We start from the raw sequence: 24590 nt of genomic DNA, 5'->3' as shown, positions 1-24590 counted from the left end.
CGAACGCTGTTTGCTCCCCTCCTGCCTTTTAACCAATGGGTTGAGACCTTGAGGAGCTGGTGAGACTGAGCTGTTTGAGAGCTGGGAAGCTTGGGGACCTGCCTTGAGGAGCTTCCTCGTGTTTGTTTCAACAAGCTTGGCAAATCTACTGGGGATACGTCTCCCGGAGGGATCTATTGCTGGGATAAATTGGGAGTAAATACTGCAAGGGAAAGTCTCCTATTGCTCTGCTGGCTGATACTGGCACCCATGGTGTAAGTGTTGCAATGCTGTCTGCAAGTGCAGAAGACAAAAGATGAGCGATGCCCCAGAGAACCTGCAGTCTGTGCAGGCAAAGGGAAAGAGATGCAAAGGCAGAAGGTACTTGAGTCTCAGACACCACTACAGCAGGCATCGATCACTGGTAGAGACCACCTCTACCTACCCCCTGCATGGTGCTTTCCTAGCCCAGCCCCACCACTAAATTAGGGATGCTGACCATGCGTGGAGGTGATGGGTGGATCTGGAAGATACCCTAGATCTATTAAAGTCTAGTTCACTTCTCTGCAAGGAAGGTCCATTGAGAGAACTGATGATGGCCATGCTCAGAGCTAGTCAGCAATTTGGAGCACATAACAGACCTCTCTGCGCCACTGCCTCAGGCCCTGCTGTTTCTTCCTCTTTGGTTCGTGTGGTCTTTAAGCATACTTGTGTACATACCAAGTGGATGGCACTGAGAATGTGTGTGCGTTTCATACAGAGAAATAGTGTATCACAACAGCTGCAGCGCTCTCATTGTGGAGGCTGTGGGTTGGTGGACTGCAATGGCCCAATTAAAGTGAAATCAAAACGCTAAGGGTCCTCTTGGGAAAGGAGAGCTTCGGCCTTTTTCCTGACAGCCTCTGCTCACTGCCATCACTGTGCACAGTGAGAGAGCTTGTGCCACAGTACATTTTCCCAGCTTCGTGTCTACCCTTGGCTCTCCTCTTCTCCAAATCGGACCTATTCAAAGTCCTCTGTGACTAAGATAATGCACATTTCCCATGGAAGGCAGTAAGATTCATCTAGTTGGCAACCAGCATGGAGAATCTGTAGTGTCTCAACTGTTTTTCCATGCCCCTTACACACCTCTGCCTATCGATTCTAGTCCAGGGAATTATGAGTTTAAAACCTGGATATTAGACCTATTTCTGGTGGTAAATGAGGTGCTCAGGGCACAGGAACTAAGCAAATCCCTTGCAGAGAAACAGGGTCAAGGAAAACCTGGGGTGTCTCCTGCTGACCATGCTCTTCTGCACCTCATCTTCAGGGATAAAGCTATCCCAAATAAAGGCAGGAAAATGCAGTGGGACCCATTTGCCCAGAGGCTTGGGCATCAGCCCATGAGATGGGGGGTGGGGGGGGAAACAGGGACAAGGGCTAGCTGTTCTGAGCCAACTCCTTGCTACCACACTCTTCAAGCTACGTCTCCACATTGCCTTGTAAACACCTGGAACATTTACCTGCAAATGAGCTGGCTTTCCCAGGTTAAACAACTCGCTGTGCTGCTGGGACTCTCTGGCATGTCTGCAAGAATCCTAAACTCACTGTAAATTGCTTTTTCATTCAACCCAACTTGGAAAAAGGCAGACACGCTGTAGTCTAAACTCCCCAAGAGTCTGTATTTGCTTTGTTCCTATGTGTTCTAGCACAGTCTGCTCCCCTGCGATTTAAAACAATGTGTCTTTGTGCTTATCTTCTGGGCTTGGCAAGGCAGTTTTTACCTCTTAGTTTTTGTCTCAACAGGAGAAATTGCTGTCTAACATCCTTTGTGGACTTCCGACCAAAACCATCCAGTGCAACATATGGTAAGTCATTCAACGTTTTATAAACTCAGAGTCTCAACTATAGTTATTTATGGGTGGAAACTGGCATATCAATAGTTTCTTTTTGGTTACAAGGGTAACGAATTCTGGCTTATGTTATTATGACATCTCAGTTTAGGTTTCTCCAGCCCTTCCTTACATTATAATGCCTTTGACTTCACATTTGTTGCTTCTGGTGCCTGCCACAGCAGCTTAGCGCTGTGGCGTGTCAGCAAGGCAAGAATCTCTGCCACATTCCCCTTGCTCCAAAAAACACAGGCCATTATTACTTATGTTAAAGGAGAAGGTTTGTGCCCTGATGTTACACGTGGCAACAGCATGTGAGGATGTGGCATTGGATGATGCTGTATGTTACTGCACTGATGTATCCTTTCTTCATCATGTCATTCTCTGAAGAAAAAAAGGGCTGAGACAGTAGATAAAGGAGTATGACTTGTGGGATGGCTTTGTTTAAGTTCTCTTGACTCTAGCCATCAGCACTTGACTGATGTCTGCAGCGGAGAATAGTTGGGACTTACTGCAACCTCAGCAAATGTGAGGGATACACTGTAGAGTGGTGGAGAGAAACTGTGTCAGCAAGCTCCATGCCAGTGCAGAGAGTTATGCAGCTTTCAGCTTGCGGTGGTGTTCTGTGCTGGGTTGTTGTACCACCACTTAGGACATTTCTGTGCCCTAATTCCAGTACAGATTTAGGAGGTAAAACTTTTCATAGTTGTTTGGATCATATGAGTTTCCTCTGTATGTCTATTTCTGGTATCTCAAAAACAGTTGTCATGCATTGCAGGGGTCACCTGGAAACTGGGTTGACTCTCTGCAAGGTGAAATGGTACCTGTGCTTGGGAGACTGACCCACCCTCTTCCCTGAGGGATTGTTTCCAGGCCACTCCTGGGAGACGATTTCTGGGTTTACACTCCTACTAACAAAGGAGACTCCCCAACCTGTTGGACTCTTCATCCAGCACCTCCTGCTAGCACTGAATGCACCATGCATGTTATGCAAATTTTTTTTTATTACTTCCAGACACGAGCTCTTCTTGAGTTTCCTTTGTGGCTGATGCAGCCCATCTGTAGTTTAAAAAAAGCAATGTTCAACTGTCTTGCTTTTAGTATTTTGTGTAGTGCTAAGCTCAGGTTACCACTGTAAATGTGTTGCTCTCACTTTGCACTTGATTTTTCCAAAGTCTGGGGCTTCGTAGTCTCTTAGTTGTTCCAAGACATGTCTGTTTTCTCAAGGATCTTTATTTTGGGTGTGGGGAGAAAGACTGTATATAAGAGGTTCAAGGGGAATGAGTAAGATGGAGCAGAACGGTCTACACAAGTAGCAGCATGGCTTGGAGCTCTCCTGACACAAGGAACTCTGGACCAGGTAGAGTGAGGAGGGCTCACCTCTGAGGAGGCCTGATGTGTGATCAGTCCAACAGCCATGTCTCCAAATTCTTCCTTGCTGCAGCCAGGATTGTATCTAGAGGGAGATGTTCAAATGCAGCTGTTCTGCCCGGTAGTTTTCCTTGTTTTAAGACAGCCCCTTGCAGGAATAACTCTAAGGAATGGATTGCGCTTCACCCCAGAATTTCTCTGTGAAGTTTTATGGCAAAAGTCATATGACTTAAAAGTGCGCAGCCCAAACCCAGGAATCTTCAATAAATCTGCCAGTAAAAAAAAAAAAAAAAAAAAAAAAAAAACAAAACTGCCCTTCTCCTTTTTTTTCAAGGGTCAGAATATACCAGGACAGTATTTAGGCTTATATATTGACACACTAACATCAAACATGCGCTGTCTCTTAGAATGTGGAACTACCAGAGACAAAACAAGACTCGGACGTTGGCAAGGAAGTACTCTCCATGCCTGACTGAGCTGACATTTCCTAATTGCAACCAGAGCACTTACTCTGTGCAAGAGTTTAAAAACTTTACCTTTTTTCCAAATCATAGTGGTTTGCCCCTGTGAAAGCTATTTCCCTCATTGTTCATTCTTCAGAATAATTACCTACTAGCAACATTCAAAATTTCTCTTCACCTCTCTTTTTTCTTTTTTTCTTTTCTGGTGTGTGTCACTATTTCAACTCTTTAACTGTCCTGCTCTTGGGTTAACCAAGCAGAGATGCTCAGAACTCTGCAATGCTTAGAGTTGGGCCAGGGAAAAGGGGTTGTCCTAGCATGGAGTTGCCTTTAGCCCATGGCCTTCATCTTTTCTGTTGGTCTCTGAGCTTTGACTCCCACAACCAAGGAAATGTGTACTGCAGTCCAGATTTACTGTTTTGCACTTGAGACAAAACCCTCCCCTCTAACTTTCGCATTCCTACATTTCTGAGTTCTGCCTAGTAGCAGAATTAGAATGAGCAAAATACCACAGGAAAGATGATGCTGAAAGAAGTATTTATTAACTGTCTTACCAGATGCAGAATGGTAGAAAGCATATCCAGCCCAGATATATCTAGCCAAATTTAACTGAAGGTCATGAATCTGCAGAGCTTTTCTGACTACGTGCCCAATAGACATGATCTTGCTTGATCACATCCTATCTCTAATGTAGACATTGCTTGACTGAACTCAGCATTTTTCCCTTCCAGTCGCGCTAATTGAAATTCAGCAAGGTGCTAAGAAGCTAAGAGCTTCCATTTTCAAAGAGGGTTAATAGTTTTAAAAGTTTCGATTTGGGAAAGTCTGAATCTTGAGAGACCAAACTTATCAGCAAATACCTTCCACCTGAAAGTTTGGTGTCTCTTGCAGTGCCTGGGGATGGTTCTGCCAAGTCAGTGGTCACTTTGGGACATGCATAGTGAGGTCTTTAGTCCAAAGTCAGGCTCTCCTGGAAGTGTTTGGCAGTTTGCCCAAGAACAGGGATGGGCAGTTTCTCAGGCCTTGATTTCAAAAAGTAGCAAAAACAACATGACCAGTTTAAGAATATGTCACGTCCCACTGATCTGTGTGTGTGCTTATCTTTAACGATGTGCTTTCAATGGATTTTGGATAAAAACCAAAAGGAGAGCTTTGAAAATTCACTCATACAGAGTAATTGTATTTAGCCTGTGCTGTCAGTTCACACCATATCATCGTAAAGAATAATAAATAAGCAGTCCACATTCTTACAGTAACCTTTCACTATTTAGTACCAGGAGGTGAGGGGACATGTGCCTTCCCAGACATCAGGTATGCCTTGGTGGTGGTGGGAGTGTTTACTTTTGTTTTTAAACTTGACGGTAGCAGTGGGGGGATGAAGTTAAAAAGCAATCATTCCGAGTCAAATGGTAAGACCTAGGAAAACAGATGTGGGGTGTGTGCCATGAGCCAAGATCAACTTCACAGAACTCAGAAGATTAGTTCTACAAAAACTGGAGGGAGGGGGGGAGAGGGATATTATCCAGTCAGCGTTGTGACGGACGGGAGCAAGGAAATAACTCTGAACAGTCAAACAACAGAATCTGCAGCACAAAAATCTGGTGCCGTTATTTTGTCATAGGTAGGAAATCCTTTCAATGGTATCTGAAGGGTATTAAATACTGTCTTCCTCTGACATAAAATAGGAGGGCAGAGGCTTTTATTTCTCTGAACTGCTTCGGTACTCAGCTCCAGAGCAAAATTGCCCTCCTGTTTAAAATCCTGAGCATATAGGGCTAATACTTGTCTCCCCTTTCCCTGGGACTTTTTGTTGTTGTAGCAACTTTTTTATTTTTCTGTCAAGGAAATATGAATAAAAAGTTTCACTTTGGTCAATACTGGCAAAGTATAACACTTTGGGACCTTTGAGTTAAAGAAAGACTCCACTGCTGTTCATGGGGAGAAGCCCCCAGTCTGAGCACCACGTTTTCCTGGAATCTACACAGGGCTTGCAAATATTATTCTGTTTATTTCTCTAGTGCATCCACTAAAAGCTCAGAGCAGTTTTTCAAAGCTTCCCACAAGCTAAACCAAGCCAAAGGTTCCCTGGCCCACAATCATCAATACTACTGAGCTGCTGCCTAAACTCTGCTGTTCTTAGATGAATTGACATCTCTTTTCTTCCAAGGGCTTGGCTGCAGCAGGCTTGTTACCTTTGTGTAAGGACTCTAAAGGACCATTGAGGTCTGAGCTTGTTCCAGTCTCCTCACAGGACAGAGATGCTACAAGAACTTTATTCACCTGTCATCTGAGGAGAGGCAGGTCCTGCCTCCCTCTATCTTTCCACTGGCACCATCTCTGCTCAGCTGGACCGGCACTTCTAGGGTTGTTAGGTGAGCCAGTACCATCGTGGAGAAGCCTTACAGCTCTGAGGAGGGACTTTCTCAGAGGCCATGGAGACAAAGCACTTCACAGCCTCAGCCATAGGGACAACCCTGGTTTGCTGTGTTTTCTTGTCCTGGGTGAGAGGAGGAGCGATCCCTGTGCATCTCTAAGCCTTTGTGCTCCAGGCAAGAGGCTCAGAATGAGTCTTGCTCGCTCTCTGTTGGCTTTTACCCCATAGAGAGCAGTAGTTAAACCCTACAGCCTAGAAATCCTTTGGGTTTTACTGTAGGCTGTAAAACAGGCTGGGGAGACACTGGCCTCTAGTTGTTTGTCTCCAGAGGTAAACTACTGTTCATACGATCCTAGCCTCTGGTTCTCAGGATGAAATTCTTTTTCCATGCCAGAAAAGCAGCAGCTCCAGCCTATGGGAAGCTCATTTGCCACGCTTGTGCTGCGGGCTTATTTTCCTCTACAGTAGCACCCAGCATCTGGCTGAAAAGCATGGCAGATGAGGCCCAGCAGGCTCAGTAAAACCCCTCCATCCCCTCACCGGAATGCAAGACAAAAGAGCTGCATCTCTAATAGATGGCTCAGGCTCGTATCTCCCTCTGAGGAGAACCATTACAAAAATATTTCCCAGATATTTGGCTGGGCATCTCACAAAACTATCCAGTTTCATGATGCTAATTTTCCCATTGTCTAGACAGTTGCAAATCCAGACAGCATTATCAGTATGAACCTACTGTGCACACACGTACATACAAAAGCCCATTTTTCTGCCCATGGTAGTTACAGGTATGTTCTTACCCATGAGCTGCCTAGTGGTGAACTTCTGAATTGCTCCAGAGTGCCTGTATAAATCTCTTGGAGTCCCCATTCCCCTGGCAGGGCTGGTGTTTGATTCAAGCGATACTAAACTGTGTAGATGCTCTGAAGGTTGAACTAGAGGATCTAGCCCCTCTCTACCTACCTTCTCCTGCACCCAGAAGAAAAATAAACTGTGCTCGGGGTTGGAGAGTGCTGTGAGCCAAGCCTGGGCGTCCCTCCTCAGGACAGAGTCTCCTGCCATATTGGTGTTCCAAGGATGAAAATGTTCTTTTGCGGTTTGTGTGCTGGAAATGTTCATGGAAAGACATTCTGGGGCTGTAGGCATGTAGATGAGGTCCTGCTAGTCTCTGATGATGATAAAATGATCTGTGGGCATTTGTTCCTTCTGTCTGGCTTGAAATGTTAAGACCTGTGTAGAGGAACAGCACATTCTTGTTCTGCACATCAGGGGTGCCAGCCCACATTTTGAGGCGGGCTGTAGCACCTTCCCCAGACTTTGGCATAATCGGTAGCTGTATTTATAGCCTTTCTGTGATGCCAAGGGGCAAAAATATAGGAGGAGCAGGAGCTGTATTTACAAAGTAATAACTTGTGAATGAAGATGCTTAGCCAGCAGCAGCATTTCCCCTCCTTTCTCTTCTCTAACTTGCAGAGTTCTTCACTTTCTTCTCAGGGCTTCTGTCCATATGTGCATGGCTCTCCTGGCCCACTGAAGTGGGGGTACCCCCGGCTTGCTAGGCTGTACTGGCAGCCAAGGCTCTGTGCCCATGTCTTTGGAAGGCAGAGGAAAGAGTGACACAGGTGGAATACAAAGGGCTTGGCTGCAGCTCCTTTCCGGCTTTGTTGGAGGGCACAAGGAGTTTGGAAGGAACTGCCCCTGTGCTCCTGGGATGTGAATCCTGCCAGGCAGCTCTTGATTATGTGTGGGGTTGCCAGAGTGAATCCCATGACCGAGGCAGCAATATTGTTCTACTAATGAAAATCCAGGACTTGTAGTGTCTGAACAGCAGTGACTTGGGTCTTTCCCTGGTGAGGACCACAGCCAGGCTGAGTGATCTGTTTCCAGGAGGCCCTGCTGACTCCTGAAGGCAAACAAAAGGGAAGGAACTGAAATAACCACAACATGGTGGGTTCATCATCTGCCTCAAAGATATCTGTTACTAGAGCCTGGGAGCTGCGAGCAGAGAGAACCTAGGGGGACCTGAGCAGAGCTGAGATAATGTCCCAGACAGCCAGTCCACGTGGGAGCGGAGGAGGAGGAAGAGGGCAGTTCTAGTTCAAAATCTATGGGGCTTTGCAGTGAAAGTGCTGGGAAGGGAGACTGGAAAAGTTCTTTCTTCCTCCAAGATAGCTGTGGTCTGTTCCCCAGCTGGACTCTTGCTCCGTATCTGCTCTAATCCACATCTTCCCTCTACCAGCTGGGTTTGTTTTGCAAACTCAAATCTGATCTCCTTAGTTGGTCCTGTGTGTCTTGCTCAGTTTTCAGGATTCCATGTTTCCACCATATAAATTTTACAGCAAAGCTTACTTGCCCTCCTGTAACTAAAAAGGGGAGGTACTGTGGCTCTAATAAGAGCAGACAGTCCCAAGAAATCTTCTAGTCCAAAGTATTTTACAGAAGGCTGGCTGCATCTGTAACTTGAACTGCTGCAACTCTCATTGTGATATTTGACTTAATGAAAAGTAAAAGATTCAGCCTCATTCAAGTTTTATGCCCATGAAACGAACCCAGCTCTAGGGAGGTGGCCATGTCTGCCAGAACAGTGTGTAACATGAAGAGAGAGGGTGTTTCTGAAGCTCTACACCAGAGCAAAAGCCAAGAACTTGGTTAGATTTGGTATGCGCTGTCATATTTTCCATAAATGTTAACTCTAGGTCCATCCTCACTAACTCACAGAGCCAGACATTAGTGGGACTGGAGATAAGAAAATATAACCCCCTGGAAACTCATGGCAGGAGATTCCTTACACTGACTGAAATGCAGATCCCTTCTAGGGTAAAACCAATGTGCAAAGGATACAGACACAACATAGACACAGGTAAAGTGAATTCATATTTTGAATCATGTAAGCACTCAGGTATTTGGTCTTTCTAATCACAGAATGCAGATGTGCAGAAAGTTATCTGAGATTGGTTTTAGAGGAGGAGGAAATAAATTTACCTAACTTAATCCTTAAATCTGTGATACTGAGCAGAGCTCCTAGGAGATGCAAGGAAACTTAGTTATTCTGTGCTCTTCTAATAGAAGTAACAAGAGCAGATATCTACTTAAACCTTCTTGAAACAGGTCTCTGTAGATGAGTCGCTGATGGACTTTGCTCTGCAGTTCTGTGTTGTGGGTTTATCCATGGGCACTTGCAGCAGTCTGTATACTCGATAGCACTACCAGCTGCTGATCGGCACATCTGAGCACAGATGTGCTTTGATCTGTGGGAATTCATTCCCAAGCAAGTCTCCCAGCCTTTGGGCACCCTTATTAGACACTCTTTGTGCACAGAGCTGCTAAGAAAGAGCTGTTGCACTTTAACCCCATGCATGAGTCTGCCTGAAACCACTCTAGCATCACTCTCAGGGGCAGAAACACCATATCAGGCCCTGAGATTTGAGAGGATTGTCCCACTCCAGCCACAGCCCTCCTGCACACTGCAGAAGAGCCAGGCCTTTGGCTTCAGTGGAGTGGGAAGGAGTTATTTACCCAAGACTGGCTGCGTTGGAAGGATGTGAACCTGAGAAGTGTTTGACTAACAGGTGCCCAACAAAGGTCATCAGAAAGACAGGTCCAACAAAAGCAAAGACAAGGCTTTTTTAACAGGTGTGTAGAACCACTGTTGAAAGACATTGTAATAACCTTTTCTAAGACTATGAATATCCCTGAGGAAAACCCATTTTGGCAGCAGCCTGGCCTTCTGTTTCCCATCAATTGTAGCTTTGTCTCTTTTGAAGCCCCCTGCTGCAAATGAGCAAACACCTGGCTGAGAAAAGATGAATGGAAAACATTGCCTGTGCTAGAGAGGTAATGGCAAATCCCATGCCAGGAGGAATAATAAACAGGAGATTATTGATATAACTGTGCTGGTCTCCAATAGGTTTTCCACCAGGCATGTAGAAGCACCTACAAAAGAGGCATTGTCTCTGCTGTCACTGCAAGGGAAATGGGAGAAATGAGTTGTGCCTTGACTCGAGCCCAGTGCAGGAAGGACAGGTTTGTGTCTGGTGAACAAAATTGATCAGTATCAGCAGAATGGGGAAGCAGGGAGTGAGAAATTGCTGGACTGTGAATTCTGAGGATCAAAAGGTGGTGTATTGCAGTTAAGTGTCCAACAGGCTGTTGTTCATTAGCCCAACCCCTGCTCTAAATCCTAGATGGTAGGCTGGGAATCAAACTGCGGATTGGGGTCTGATGGTTGAAGCACATCTTGCCCTGAACCCCAGTACACGGCTGCCGACTGTCCATTTTGCATTGCAACAAGGTGCAGATTTATGAACGTGCAGGAATCTGTGTCATGATGTTAGCACAGCCCAGGCATGTGGGGATTTTAAGAGCATTGCACCGATTGAATGTATTTGTTTCTAACAGGAATGCTAAGTTAGGCCTGTAAGTGAACACTGTTGAAAATGCCTGGCTCTGCAAGTGATATAATGCAGAAGAGATTCCTCGAGGGCAGGTCATTGCACTTTCTTCCTGAGATCTTTCTGTGACATTCTTCTACCTGGGAAGAAGGCAGGGCAGCTTCTATAGATATGAATCTCCTGTTCTGGGGGGCTTCACAGAAACCTCTTCTGACACCCCAATTACATCTCAACCTGATCAAAAGGGATGGGGGAAGGATGTATCTCAACAATACAGACACCCTAAAGTTTTGAGCATTTGCACCTCTTCTCCAGCCTCTCTCTTTGCTTCCCTGGCTGCAGATAACAAGCATTTCAGTTCCAGTTTGACTGCCTGATTCTTGGAAACCTGAGGCAGACAGCAGACTGCTCCTCCAAAGTGCGGTAGAAAAAAAGAAAGGTGGGTGGGAGGGAGGAGGAGAAGAACTATTTCCTGCAGTGAAACTCAATCCTTTTCAACTTAAAAATAGGAGGAAAACAAATTCCTGTGGGTCCTGCTATAAAAGGGTTTGACAGTTGCCTACTTTCTGCCCCACCTCCCAGAGCTCCCCATTTGTCTGATGTCTTGGTAAGAGCCCTCTTGAACACAAACGCAGATCTGTCGACTGCAGCCCTGCTGCTGGGGAAAGCGGCTCTGCTCCATGCTGGGGGTCAGCTCTAGGGGAGTGTAATGCACTGCGACAGGTAGCAAAGCCCAGGATTAACTGTTCTTTGTGTGGAGCTACCACACAACCAGGTATTCCTGGGCCTTTTTTCCCTGCTGGAAATTTTGTCCAAACCATTATAAAAGTGCCCAAGATTTCTGAGCATTTTTGCAGGCCCTGTCAAGCCAGGAGTCTCACAAGAGAGATGACACAAATAGCAGCCAGAGCCCCCACCTGTGCTTGCATCTCCTCATGGTGGTCCTCTAAGCTGTAAGCCACAGCCTGTGGCTTAGGAGGAGTGGGAGCTCTGGGCACAGCTTAATCAGACTTCATTGCCTGATCAGGCTTAATTGCCTCATAGCCAGAGCCATCTCCCTGCTCATCCCTGCTGCCAGACTTCTGCTCTCCTCTCTCTTCCCACTCATCCTCTCACTCCTTTCTGCCTCACCGCCTGATTTCAGCACTGGGTGACAGTGCCACAGACCCCAATGTAGCAGCCTCCTCCCCTGCCAGATCGCTCTCCCCCCTGTAAGTCCTGCTCCCTCCTTCGCTTCACTTTCTCATTCTATCTCTCTGCTCCCCTCTCCCTTCTCTTCTCCCTCTTTCAACACTGTGTTGACAGGGTAGAGATGAAGGCAGCTGGAGAGGCAGGTTTTCTTGAAGCTCCTGTTCCTCTCGAGGGAAGAGAAAGTAAAGCTTTAGGAGGCAGAAGAGATAGCCAGAAAGACTGTTTAAGTAATGATCCAACAACGTTCGCAATGGCAGCTCCAGCAAAAATGCTGCTGCCTGCGTTTCTCCTGCCCTGGGGGTGCTATCAGACCTGGTGTGGCCTGGCCTCATGACAGGTATCGATTAGGGCTGTGCCATCCTTTCTCTGTCTCCCACCATCAGCCGATGCTGCTATTGTGAGTCACTTCAGCTCTTGGCTACAGTTACTGCTGAAAGGGGGAACGGCTCCCAACAGGAGTGATTCACCATGCCTCACCAGCCTTCTTTGATCTGCTTCCAGTCAGATCACCTCGAAGTTGGAGCACTAGAGCAGAGCAGCTCCAGTGCTTTCTCATGCCCTCGCTGCAGAGCTACTGTCCTCCTCACTGACCTCCTTTAGACCTCCCAGGTTTGTGCTGTTAACAATTCACTGCATTCTTATGATTCTTCCCTCCTGAGTCAGTAATAAACCGCTTCTGGTGCAGATCTAGGGACTGCACTGTCGATATGGGTTCAGAGCTTGGCTGGAACAGGACCGCACGTCTCTAAGTTAGGAACCACTCTCAGTCCTCATGTGAGCTTGGAGATCATTGTGCTCTGGAGCCAGATAAGCTGTTAGAGCCACCCTGCCGGAGCCAATTAACACGGCTAGGTACTTTTCCAAAAGCAGAGGGGTTTTAGCCTATGTATTCAGGCCAGCTTCTGCTCTGAGTAACCACATTATGCCTCACTGTGCTTGAAATTAGCCTTGAGCTAATGCATTGTACTTTGTGTGTCCAACAGGCAGAGTCAGTTACCACAGCTCAGCTGACGAGCAGTAATTCATTAAGCCTCTGTAACTCAGTCACTACAGTCATCCAGTCTTAACAGGGCCAAATATATTCCCACTGTGATGTCACAAGACTACAAAATTCCTCTTTAAAATAAAAATTGTCTGTTGTTGCTCAACCCTGATAAAGCTTCAGCTCTTTGGCATCTATCCAGACCAGCAATCCGTCTTTCCAAAGTCTGGTTCTACCTGCATAGCCCAGAGTTGTACCTATCTAAGGAAAACAGGTGACTTAGAGGAATGCAAACCTCTCTCTTGTACAGACATGTGACCAAATGCAATTGAACTATGGTTGCTCAACAAGTAATTGCCCTTCAGCTGAAGCAACATCACCATTGTGTACATGGTTGTAACTTGCCCAGCTCTTTCACTTAACTTACGCAATGTGAGAGCCTTAGTAAGAAACCGATGCCTGCTGAACTAATCTAAACCAGCTAGGGCTCCTAAGCCTCTGCTTGGACAATCGCTGCTGGGCAGTCTGATGTGTTACTTGTACTGCAGCTTCTTTCCTCCTCTGTATCCAAAAAGTTAGTTTAATTCCCATCTTGCAGGCTGTTTAACTGTAATCATCTGGCTTTGCCCCAAGATGGCCAGAGTGCATGCACTAGACCCCTTTAAACCAGCTCTTTCTCATCCCAACAGACACCCCTTCCTGTAGCAAATACAGCATCAGCTTTGTATACCAGTTGAACTAACCAACCAGTGGCTTTTAAACTAACTTTAATTAAACTGCTGTAAATTTGCATGTAGAATGACCTCTGTGGATGTGTTGCAAGAAGCCCTTCACAAGGCAAACAAATCCATACCTTTGATAGAGAAAGCATGCATGCTTTTGTGGTAGGCTGTGGTCCAACTGCATGGAAGGCTTTATAGAGAAATGTGTTGGGTTTGTTGTTTTTTTTCTTTTTTCTTTTCTTTTTAGCTGGCGTGGAAGAAAAGAGAGGATAGTTTCCAACAGGGAGGATAAAACAGTACAAATTAAATCCATTCTCTGGCCAGTGTAACAATTGCAATTTCCTGCTATTCCTTGGAAGCTCTACAGCCCAAGAGGGAGATATTTCAAGACCGGTGTGTCAGGGATAGAAGCGCATGCATCTGGTTATTTTTAATGGCAGCTCTGTCCCTAATTTTCACTGCTGGCCTTGATGAAATGCCAGCTCTGCTTCATTAACCTTTTGTCAGCATGGCAAAGAATAAAAGGTGGCTTACAACACTAGCACCTGAGATAAAGCTCCTTTTCCCAACAAGCTATTGGAGGTCCTTAGCTATACCAGGCAGAGTTTTCAGTAGAGAAGAGAAAGAAGAAGGTAAAAACCCCTGTATGAAGGTTTGTGTAACAGAGTCTATACAAGTCTCATATCTGCAGTCTTCATTACTGTCTGATGTGTGTTAGAACCAAGTTTCAATCAAGGTAACCATTTTCCTCTACAAGCCAAGAAAAATATTGGGTTTATTTTCAGACCATTAAGAATAGTCTCTCAGAACAGCCCTGTTTTCCTTGCTTCATATGGGCTGCTTAAAAAAAGAAAAGAAAAAGCACAATTTCACAACCGTGGCAGCTGTGAGCTGCACATGGGTTAGACCCCAACAAACAAAATCTTCACTGTGCCTTGGAAGAGCTTTCTCAGGCCCCAAGACTTAATCCACCACCACAGCCAAAGGATTAGTGCTCCAGCGGTAGAGCTGGGCAAAAGACAGGATTTTTATTCTGTGAGAAATGCGGTGGGTTTAGGGTGGGAAGGGGGAGAAAACACAAAGTCAAACTTCTTCCAAGCTCTGGTTTGTAGTAGTGTCAGCCTTAACGAAGCAGTACAATGCAGCTCCGGCTCCCTCCTCCCTCCATCTCCTTTGCAGCTATGACCAGTTCCTACCAACCACAGTCACTGTCACGGCTGCTACCTCCTCCCTCAGCTTTTTACGGAAACATAATCCATCACTGTAAGCCCTGCTTGTGAGACAGCGGTCTGAACAATGTGTTCAGTCTGGCTGGTGGCTGCTAGTTATGGGAAGGCTCTTGGTAGTGCTGTAGCTATTGCATAGTTCGGCACAGCTCTTGTGCACCCAGAAGGCTTATTTCAGAGCCGCAGTTTCCAAGTGGTGAAAGACAGAGCTGTTTGCTCTCTGGGCTGCAGCCTCAGGAGGTCTGGATTTAGCTTATCATGTGAGATCAGGATCACTGCTCTTAAAATGTCAGCAGTGAGCTGTGGAGCAAAAGGGGGGAGGGGGAAACCTTCCCCAAAATTCGGGCACAGAAGAAAGTCTTGGGGCTGGGAGGTTTGCTGAGGGATAGCCTTTCTCTGAAAGCCTCTCAGTTCTCTGCCAGGTCCCCATCATCTTGCATCGAGGCCTCCCACTGAGGGATGGCTCACCCAAGGCAGTGCTAGCCTGGCCAAGGGGCTGCCACCGTATCGCCTGACTGGGAGCACTGGCTTACACTGCAGGCTGGTACCAGCAGAGCAGAAGGGACAGGTACAGTATCTTCCCTGGATGCCTGTAGTCACCAGCAGCCCTGGGGAGCACCACCACCTTGCTAGTGTGGTTGAGGAAAATCAGGGCTGGATGTCTCTCGTGGCTCCGAGGCCACCATACAGGGGGACCTTCATCTGAGCGGAGAGTTTATGCTATAAAACCAGAGGAGAGAAAAGGCGGAAGAGGAGTGAGGACAGAGATCTCCAAAGCCTTGGCTGGTCAGAGTGATCAAAGGTACAGGCTTGGTGCACTTCTGAGCCAGACTTGCTGCATGAAGCAGAGCTCTGCCAGGCTTCTTGTTGCTGAGGGTCTGCTCATCAGGACAGGCATCCAGATAACCAGAAAAAAGGGGTTTTCTTTTCAGGCAGCAATTGTGACTCTGCCTTTGCAGGGGATGGAGTCCCATTTGCTCCAGGCACTTCCAGCTGTACAGAGCAGCTAAGGACGGCACGGCCTCTTTGGTGCAGGGCTCTGGTTTGGTACCTCCCTGGTGCTGCTGGGGCCGTGACACTGCAGCACATGTGCCTGCCAGGCCACCAGCTGCAAGCCACTTGCAGAGCATCCCAAGGATGAGTGTAGCAGAGAGCTGAGGGAGCCCCGAGCCATAGGCTGCTTTCACTGCTGCACAGAGGGCTTGTTAGAAATAAGCCAAGTGTTCTTGCAGAGGAAGCAATCCAAGGCAGGGGAAAGTGAATTACATTAAAAACTAAGACCAGAGATGCTGGAAATATGGATTCTTTAAGCAGTGGTACAATCCTAGCTTCAGCTTCTGGCATGTTTCACATCTAAACACTCCCACCCTAACTGCATAAAGCAGCAGGGCTCTATTGCATGCCCAGGTCAGGGTAAACTGCAAGAAATTGCTTCCATTTAAGTGCAGTCACCTCCAGAAGGGGCCCTGGGCTGGCAAGTACTTTGCATAGAAATAAATAACCAGCCTGGTGTCTAGTCTGGGAGGGAACCTGGTGAAATCCTTGGAGTCCTACCTGCTTGCACCATAGCTCAGTGCATCCGGTTCTTGTGATTTGTCTTGTCACACTGAAATGGGGACAAGTGCAGAGATGGGTACTGATTTATTAGAAAATCCACCAAGTAAAAGCAATTGGCTGGAAGCCTGCTTTCTTGCAAACCAGAACATTTCTTGTCCACAACAGGTAGCACGTTCAAAAGCAATGCCAGCACACAAAACCCAGGAACTAGAGGCCTGTAATTTCCCTCTGCCATCTGTGGGTTACTGGCGTTGAGTGAACATTTCATAAGTTTCATTATGGTCTCAAACTGCAAGCCAGGTTCTCCAGGACATCTGCTGTAGGCAGGGATTTGGGCAAAGAGAAGAATCACAGAATCTTAGTAGAGAGGTTCTTGTTTGTAGAGCCTGGGCTGGGTCTTGCGTTGAGGTTTGAGTGAACCTGGGCCATTTAGGTGGGACCCACTGAAGCTAATAGGCTGTGTATGGTTTGGATTCAAATCTTGGCAAAACTAAACTCCAACCTTGAAGAGCACGTTTTACTCTGTAAGCCTGGAAGACCCTTCCCGAAGCTCACTAAGGAATACTGTGAAGGGATGGGTGCGAAGACCGGTCTTGGTCAGTGAGGGAAAGCCGTGGCTGTTGTTCTGACTTCTCCTCTCCCTGTGCTTCTTCCCTGGTTGCAGATCTTAACTCTTCACAGGCCCAGATAGTCATCCATGGAGGTGTGGGATTATTGTCTGTCCTCAGAGATATGGGGCTCCTTCCCAGCCCCTAGAGAAGAAATAATTTCCTTCTATTCATTGTACACCAAGGCAGCAAACTTGGGTTTGCTGTATTGGATGGGATTTAGTCACAAGGGTGGAGCATGGTGTTACCTTGAAGCAAAATTCTGAAGCTGCAGCAACAGGGTCTCATCAGAACTGGCATGTCAGGGCAGACAGAGATTTAACAGTAAATGTGGGATTATACAAACCATGGTAAGCTCCCATCACAGCATTCTTCAAGGCTGAAATGACCAGCTGCAAAAGCATCCATCTAGCAAGGGATGCATATGTGAAGATATGCACATCATCTCAGCTTTGGATAGGCTGGAAGGATGTTTTTCTCATAGGCTGAAAGAAACAAAGAGGATTAATCTCAGAAAAAAAACCTGGGGCACTATGTTGAAGTGGGTTTTCATCAGCTTTTGCTATTGTATGCGTATCTCAGGTTTACTAATGATTCAAATGAAAAGTAATCAGGAGAAGTGCTTGGAGAAGGAGATTTTCCTGTATTTATTTTGGATGCATGTCCAGTGGAAAAATATCTTCCCAAGCATTTTGCTTGGCGATGTGGCCTGTTTCATTTGGAAAACAATTGATGGTGATGATGAGTGGTGTTAGATGGGATCACTGTTTGACAGCTTTTTGACTTGCCTGCAAGTCAAAGCAGCAAATTCCATGTGACTGCACACGTGTGCCGAGGAGAGGGTGGGGAGACAGAGGCCATGGACAGGCTGTTTGACATGTTCGATCCGGTCTTTGCCAAATTCTTACCAGGCACGGTACAGATTGTTAACCTGTCGCCCGGTTTTGCCGCAGTGTCTTAAGTGGTTTGTTGACTGTGCAATCTGCAATTTGATGAGATACCCCTGGACACGCACTGTCCTCATGTTGCGGGTGAACTGCAGAGATCGGTTTAACCTGTTAGTGGGGAATTTGCCAGTAGCTCTGTGCATGGTGCATTACATGTTTACAGGAGCAGACTGCTCCCACTGACTTTCTGTTCCCCATATACAATGGGGTGTATCCTCATGCTATGAGGATACTCATCCTTGATGCTACCCTGACACCATATTCACCCCTTTCCAGAACAGCTGTACCAGCTATAGCTCCCCATCCCTTCTCTCCTCCAGGTGCAGTGAGGATAAAGGGAGTAATATGCAAAAAACCATCCTGTCCCTTAGCTCTCTGCACTGGCCATTGGCAACTCTCAGCAGAGGGACCATAAGGAAGGTTAAATCAGTGAAGACTATTTGTCTGTCTTCATTTCTGAAAAGGGAAATGCCATCTGCCACATTCATTCTCTCCCTCCCTTGCTGAGGGCTTCCCAAGCAATGGCCTCTGGTCTTGGTGGCACAAGGGATAAATCCAAAGCAACTTTGCTGAAGTCTTCAGAATTGCTCCCAGGGTAACTGAGATCAGAGCAGGGGCCCCAAGAGTTTCCTAAGCTTCACAGCCATAGCCGCAAGGCAAATAAAATGAGATTAACCAATTACAATTAAAATGAGAGAGAACTGCTTTTGACAGTAATTTTGAATTTCCCCTAAAACCACTTCCAGCTGTGACCTCCGACTCGCGCAGCGTTCGCCTGAGATCTGCCCCTGGTTGTTTGTTATAACTGGTGCTTTCAAGGACATTCAGTCCTGTCTAACAAGAGGTTTCCTAGGCAAAAAAAAATAAGAAGTGAAAAATGGAAGAGGAACTAACACAGGGCATCCCTGCAGCGAGGCCCAGACACGAGAGCCCTTCCAGCCAGCAGACAAGAACAGCCGGGTGATCTCCAGTGAATTAAGCGGAGTAGTGCTTGCATAGAATTCCCCCAGGCCCGGAGAGCTGTGTTGCTATCATGCAACTGTGAACCTCATTCTGGGAATACCCTAATTCACGCAAGTGTAGAACAGATCTCTGCTCCCACAGAGAAGCTGGCTGTGCACAGACCTTGCCCTTGCTTTGAGAAGAGAGCAAGGCTGTGTCTACAAGATTGGAATTATTATCATTATTCTTATCTAGAGATATCAAAAAGTTTGTTATGCAGCAGTGTCACACAACTGGCTCTCATCTTAAGAGCATCCAATCCTTTCAGACTACTTAATTCTTTAAAATGAGTAGATGTTTTTGACTCATTCTTTGGCCTGTGCTACCATCCTCTAGCCGAATTTTTCCAGGTGCTGTTCAGAAAACAACCCTGGAGGAGAAAATTTTGGAGGACTAGTGAGGGAAGAATAATATAACTGGGTGTGGGTTTTCACCCAGCTATTATCGGCAATCTGCAGTCTTCTGCAGATGCTCCTGCCTCTTCCCATCAGGAGACTGGAGCTTCCCTTTGGACGGGATCAGAGAAGAACAGCACTTCCAGCAAATCCTCTTCTCATTTCAAAACTGTGCCAACAGCACTCACAAGATTCAAGTCCCAGCTCTCTTTGGACAAGGGTGTCTTGCATTTAGTTAGAGATCGGGTCTTGCAAAAGGAGGAGTTGGGACTGGGGTGTTTGTTAGGAGATGCCTGTAGATTTCTGCATAGGCTGATAAGTGAATAGCCTCCATTGCCTGCATCCACAGGCACGTTCGCTGGCCATGAGTCATTTACATGCTGCATTTCTGCCATTCTGGCATTTCCACATTCAGCCCAGGTGGAGGATGTGCCTGGCAGAGGAGTGGCTGTGGTCGTGAGGTGACACACTTGAAACTTCTCCATCATGCAGTCAGCAGGATCGATTTCCCATGCTGCAAGGAGAACAGGGCTGCGAAAACAGTTACTTGAGCCAGTGATTAGGAGTGTAAAAATGTATATAAAGTTGCTATTTTTGCTCTTCAAGCACAGAATGTGAGAGGGAGAATAGACAGAGATAAAGAAAAAGGTGCATCATTTTAAGGCTGAGTAACCGGAGTCAGACAATGTATTAGATTATTTATACTGTGATCTGCCAGCTTTGAAAGCCTTCCAGGTGCTGTAGCACTCTACTGTTGATGTCAGTACCATAGACACCTTTCTTTGCAATTTCCTTTGTCATTAGTGATTTTTAAGGAATGTGCTATCCTTTAGAGATGAGGTCTGAAAGCAATTTTGGAAACAGGAATGCTGTTTGTGTAACGTACCCCCACACCAATTATATTTATTTAATTTGAAATGAATCAACTGGGTTTCAGTGCTGTCACACCTGGGTGACTTTCAAAACAGTTTTGTGTAAGCAACTGTCTGCCCACACTCAACACAGTCTAGTATCTTTGCATCTGCAAAGACCATTGTTTGTTTTCTAAAGTACCTGAGTTTGCATCTGAATTGCTACAGTCTGTTCTTAAAAACTTCTTATGATGGACGTTTTCCAATTCCCTAGGTAACCCATCCCAGGGCTTTCTATTTACTTTGCTTTTCCTACAATCCTGTCTAAAATTTCCTTGCTATAAATTAAGCTGATTTCTTCTTGCCCTTCCCAAGGTTCTGGAGACCAGTTGCTACCCCTTTTGCAAATATTGGAAAATCATTATCATGTTCCTCTCATTCTTCTCTCTTCTAGACTAAACAAATTCATTTCCTTCCAACTTTCTTTACAGGTCATGTTTTCAAAACCTCTTTATCATTCATTTAATTCTCTTTGCACACACTCCAGTTAGTCTATTATCTTCCTTAAAATGTGCTGCTCCAAACTGAGTGGATGGAGTCTCCCACTACAGGGCAAATCTCTTCTGAATTCTTATCAACTTCATGACATCCTGTTTTGAGTTGTAGTCTGTGCAGCCAGACAGAGCATTCCCAAAATTATTTGCCTTTTGAGCTATGTGTTCTTTGGTGATATTCAGGCCAAATCTCAGGGCACCATTAGATGGGCTCTGTCTTCAGTTCAGAGTCCCTCCACTGGGTCTCAGTATGGGGTGGTGCAGGTGCTCTTAGTTTAGTTTTCACAAAGCAAATCAGAATGGCTGAAACCAAAACTGAAAAGGATATGTGTCTTAGTCCCTCTCTCTGCTCAAGTTCTCCCATTCATGGAAAAAAAAAATAAAAAGAGGGAGAAAAATATATCCTGGACATACTAAACAGCCCCCATACCTGCCTCATAAGATCTTACAGCCCTTCAAAATATTTGCTTAATCTCCCAGTATCTTGGCAGGGTACACAGATATTAGCACTCACAGGTGTTCTTATCCATTGATCTCAAAATATTCTCCTCCATGTTTTAAACATGGGGAGACTGAAGTGTTTGGAGGCTCAGTTTTCATAGGCAACAATGATCCCCTGCTCCATTTAAAGTCAGTGGAAAATGTAGGTTGCAAGCCAACTGGAGAATTGGGCTTTAAGTGACACGCTGAGGTCCCCTTGAAAGTTAATACCGGAGCCAGGAGTAAGAGCCCAGGTTTCCTGAGTCTGTCTAGAGTCCGATGAGCAGAACCAGGCTGTCTCCTGCGTGGTCAAACCCATGCTCTAATTCCCCACGTAAAACCTACTTGGTTGTGGCAGGCATCACGGCGTTCTGGAGAAGAGTTGGGTTGATCACAATTTGCTCACTAACTAGAAATCTTGTTCATCTAGTATTTGGTTGCAAGTTGCATAGCTGAAAAGCCTGTTAAAGAAAACAAATAGCACCTGCGCCAAGCCCTGCCGTACTCCAGCAGTAAAAGATATTAATAGTTTCCAGCTCTGTATTTCGCATGTTGGCTTGCCAAAGCTCACCTGCTCTGTGTGAAACGGGAGGCTGCTCAATGCTGGTCACTGAACAAAAGGCTGGTCTGTAAAAGACAAATCTGGGGGAATTTTTTAAATTCCAAAAATAGACGGGGGGAAAAATGTGCCAGCAAGATGGATCTCATTTCATTTCCCAAATCCCTCTGGTCTCCAGAGTTCATTCTTTGCTCTTAATGTTTCATGCTATGGCTTATTTTAGTCTCCTTAGTGGAAAGTTTAAAACATTTACTTAAAGGCAAAGCTTCAGCTGGCATAAACTGTCACAGCTCCCTTGACTTGAGTTGCCTTCAGCAGAGGAGCTGCCCTTTAGCATTTAAATTGCTTATTAGAAAGTGGAAAACTGTGTTGCTTGAAATCATCTGCAAAGACTAAAGAGAAAGGAATATAAAGAAAGGGGGCACAGTGTGGATTTCAACTGAGAAACAGGCTTTCAACATGGACAGGTGCAAATAGGGAGCACTCCTGACACACACTACTCTTCAAGTCTTTCCTCAGATGTCCCTCCAAAGCAGCTGCCAGTGCTCCCCCTGCCCTCCCCGCAGCAGCCCTGAGGGGCTGGTGGTGCCGCATCTTGCTCAGCAGAAGGAATGGAGGCTGCCAGCATCTCTTGCAGGACAGCACAGGCTGCAGAGCACCAGCAGTTTGGAGCAACGGAGTGATGTTAAATGGCCATGCCCAAATGGTGCTCCTTTGTGCCAGGGAGATGTGTCCAGAAGCACTAACGGGGTTCTAGTAAATGTTTTCCAAACTGTTGATTAATTGGAGGAGGTCTGACTTGGAACGCATGAGCCCACTTGCTACAGCCTTTGGGCCAGCTGGCTCCCTCTTACACCTGGCAAGTGCCAATGCCCCGACCAGGAGCCATTCCACCTCCAAACTCCATCCACACAGGCCTGTTTTGCAGTAGCACAGTACTGCCATTGCTGTCTAGCTCCCCGCTCATCTCCATGCTCTGTTTCCTGCCTTGCTGTGCTGTTTTCTTTGCCTCCAGAGAAGCATCTCATTCGCATGGCACAGTGGTTCAGGCATAAAAGCCTGTCTCAAAAGTATCATTGGTCCCTAATGAGTGAGTCCCTTTTCCTCTTCTTGCTCTTGCCTCCAGCATCAGATTCAGCTCCCTCAGGCTGGGCTGCGGAACTGCTGCTCAAGCACAGCTCAGCTCCCCACTCCTGTGTTGTCTCTCCCTGCTCTAGCACAGCCCTGGTGATCATGCAGGGGTAAAACAATACTGTCACAGTTGCCATTCAGCTCAGCACTTTTTACAGGGAACATCTGCAAGCTCTTCTTTTTGTTCAGCACATCCTAAAGGGAATGAAAAAAAAAAATTAGCAAAGGTGCAATATGTTTTTCTTTACTGTCAAGTTTAACAAGCAACAGCCATCTGAGCATCAATCACTTTATGATGTTGGGTTCCTGCACTGGTCCCTCTGTCTTGCGCGTCCTGACTTAAATTGAACCCACCTCACTGATTCTCCGGTAAATCGCATCAGCAGGGCTGTTCCAGATTGACACCAGCCTGACTAAGACCAGAGGAGGCTGCCAAAGCCCAAAGGATGGGAACAGTTATTTTGCCAGCACCCTGGCTGGATTTGTGTCTCTGCAGGAATGCGTACACTTCCCTTTGCTTTTGCAATGGCACCAGCGTGTTGACGAACTGCAGTGCTGCTATTTATCCCTTAATTACTCCCATGACTCACATTAAAGTAACAATTTTCCATAGAAACAAACACAAGCAGAGCTGACACCACTCAAACTGCTTTTATTCTGGAACATGTTCTGTACTCTGGGTTTTGAGGGTGGCAACTCTGGAGGCTGCTCCACGTTCCTGGTGCCAAGGTTTGCCAGAGTTAAGGGAAAGGAGACTCACTGGGCACTCACTTGGTCTGGGATGGGGAGGAAGGGCTACAGCCGCTGGACTACAGCCTGCATGGGGCTGGGGACCACTCAGCATGCTGTGATTTTAGGGCAGATGGACACTAAGCATAGCTCAGGACAGTGGGGCTCCTGTCTCCAGTAGTTCCTGGGTGTTCTTAGGATATGTTCATCTGCTGATGTTCTTGCCAGGACACTCCCTCTGTTTTATTTACCTGTGGGCATCTCAACCTGGGATGCTGCTCTGTGTTTCCACTTGTCTCAAGAGGCTCAATCAGGGAGAGCAACAGGAGTGACATCCCTGGATCTTATCTGGGAATATTTGACCTGTTCTGTGTCGTATTAATTCCAGATGCTACTGTTGGGTGGGATCATCCCTGGATGAGTCAGTTGCTTAAAATAACTAATGAAATAAATAGCTGGCAGATCTCAACTGCATCCTTTGGGCCAGCCTGGCATCAGTTTTTATGTGGGGTCCTCATGGACTTCAAATCCTCTGAAGCTCTTTCCCTGTGGTTGACCCTTGGAAAGCAGTATGCGTACAGGAGGCTGGATGGTCAGGAGGCATCTTTTTTCTTTTACAAACCTGCTTGCCTTGCCTTGGTACTAGAGTTGTCAAAAATCACCCTAGTTCTGTTTGTGCAGCCAAGAGAAACAAGAGAGAGCCAAAACTGTTTGTCTGATTTCTCTACTTGTAGCTAACATTAGATGTGCCTGGTGATGGTGTCCCAGTGTCTACTCCTCCTGCAGGGCAGGAGCAGGGATTCCTTATTCCTTAGGGCTGTAAGTCTGCCCTAAAATCATTCAACAAAGGGAGCCCTTCCCAGGCAGTGCACCCATGGCAAAGTGAACATGTCCACGTTGGAGGCTATTTCCTAGCCTCCCTATAGCCTAAGAGGAGGGAAAATGGCCACACACTATCTCTTCCCAAGGCAGACAATTGTAATGTCCAACACAGATGTAGATACGGGAGGACTCAGAGCCCTTAGCCAGGAAACAGGGCCCCTTCACAAAAACTGCTACACACAGTCCTATAAAACAGACCGTTCCTGCTCCAAAATGCTCCTAGCATCATGGGAAAGGCAAGAGCGAGCAGGTGGATGGAGAGAGGAGGGATGTGGAAGCACAGGGTGATGAGAGCAGCGGCACTGTCACAGCACCCAGGGCTAGGAGGTT

At 46.4% G+C, this 24590-nt stretch overlaps 1 protein-coding gene across 3 annotated transcripts in view; it reads left to right on the top strand.

Moving 5' to 3' along the window:
• Nucleotides 1-24590, top strand: part of CCDC92 (coiled-coil domain containing 92) — a 71963-nt gene that overhangs the window by 11222 nt on the left and 36151 nt on the right. For all 3 annotated transcript variants that reach the window (XM_074159331.1, XM_074159333.1, XM_074159332.1), the window contains one exon: nucleotides 1765-1826. The gene's annotated coding sequence lies outside the window, so the exon portion shown is untranslated. The remainder of the gene's footprint in view (nucleotides 1-1764; nucleotides 1827-24590) is intronic.

The sequence above is a fragment of the Numenius arquata genome, chromosome 16, assembly GCF_964106895.1.
Source record: "Numenius arquata chromosome 16, bNumArq3.hap1.1, whole genome shotgun sequence".
NCBI classification, from domain to species: Eukaryota; Metazoa; Chordata; class Aves; order Charadriiformes; family Scolopacidae; genus Numenius; species Numenius arquata.
The sequence above is the reverse complement of the archived record's forward strand: the minus strand, read 5'-3'. Positions and strand labels throughout refer to the sequence as shown.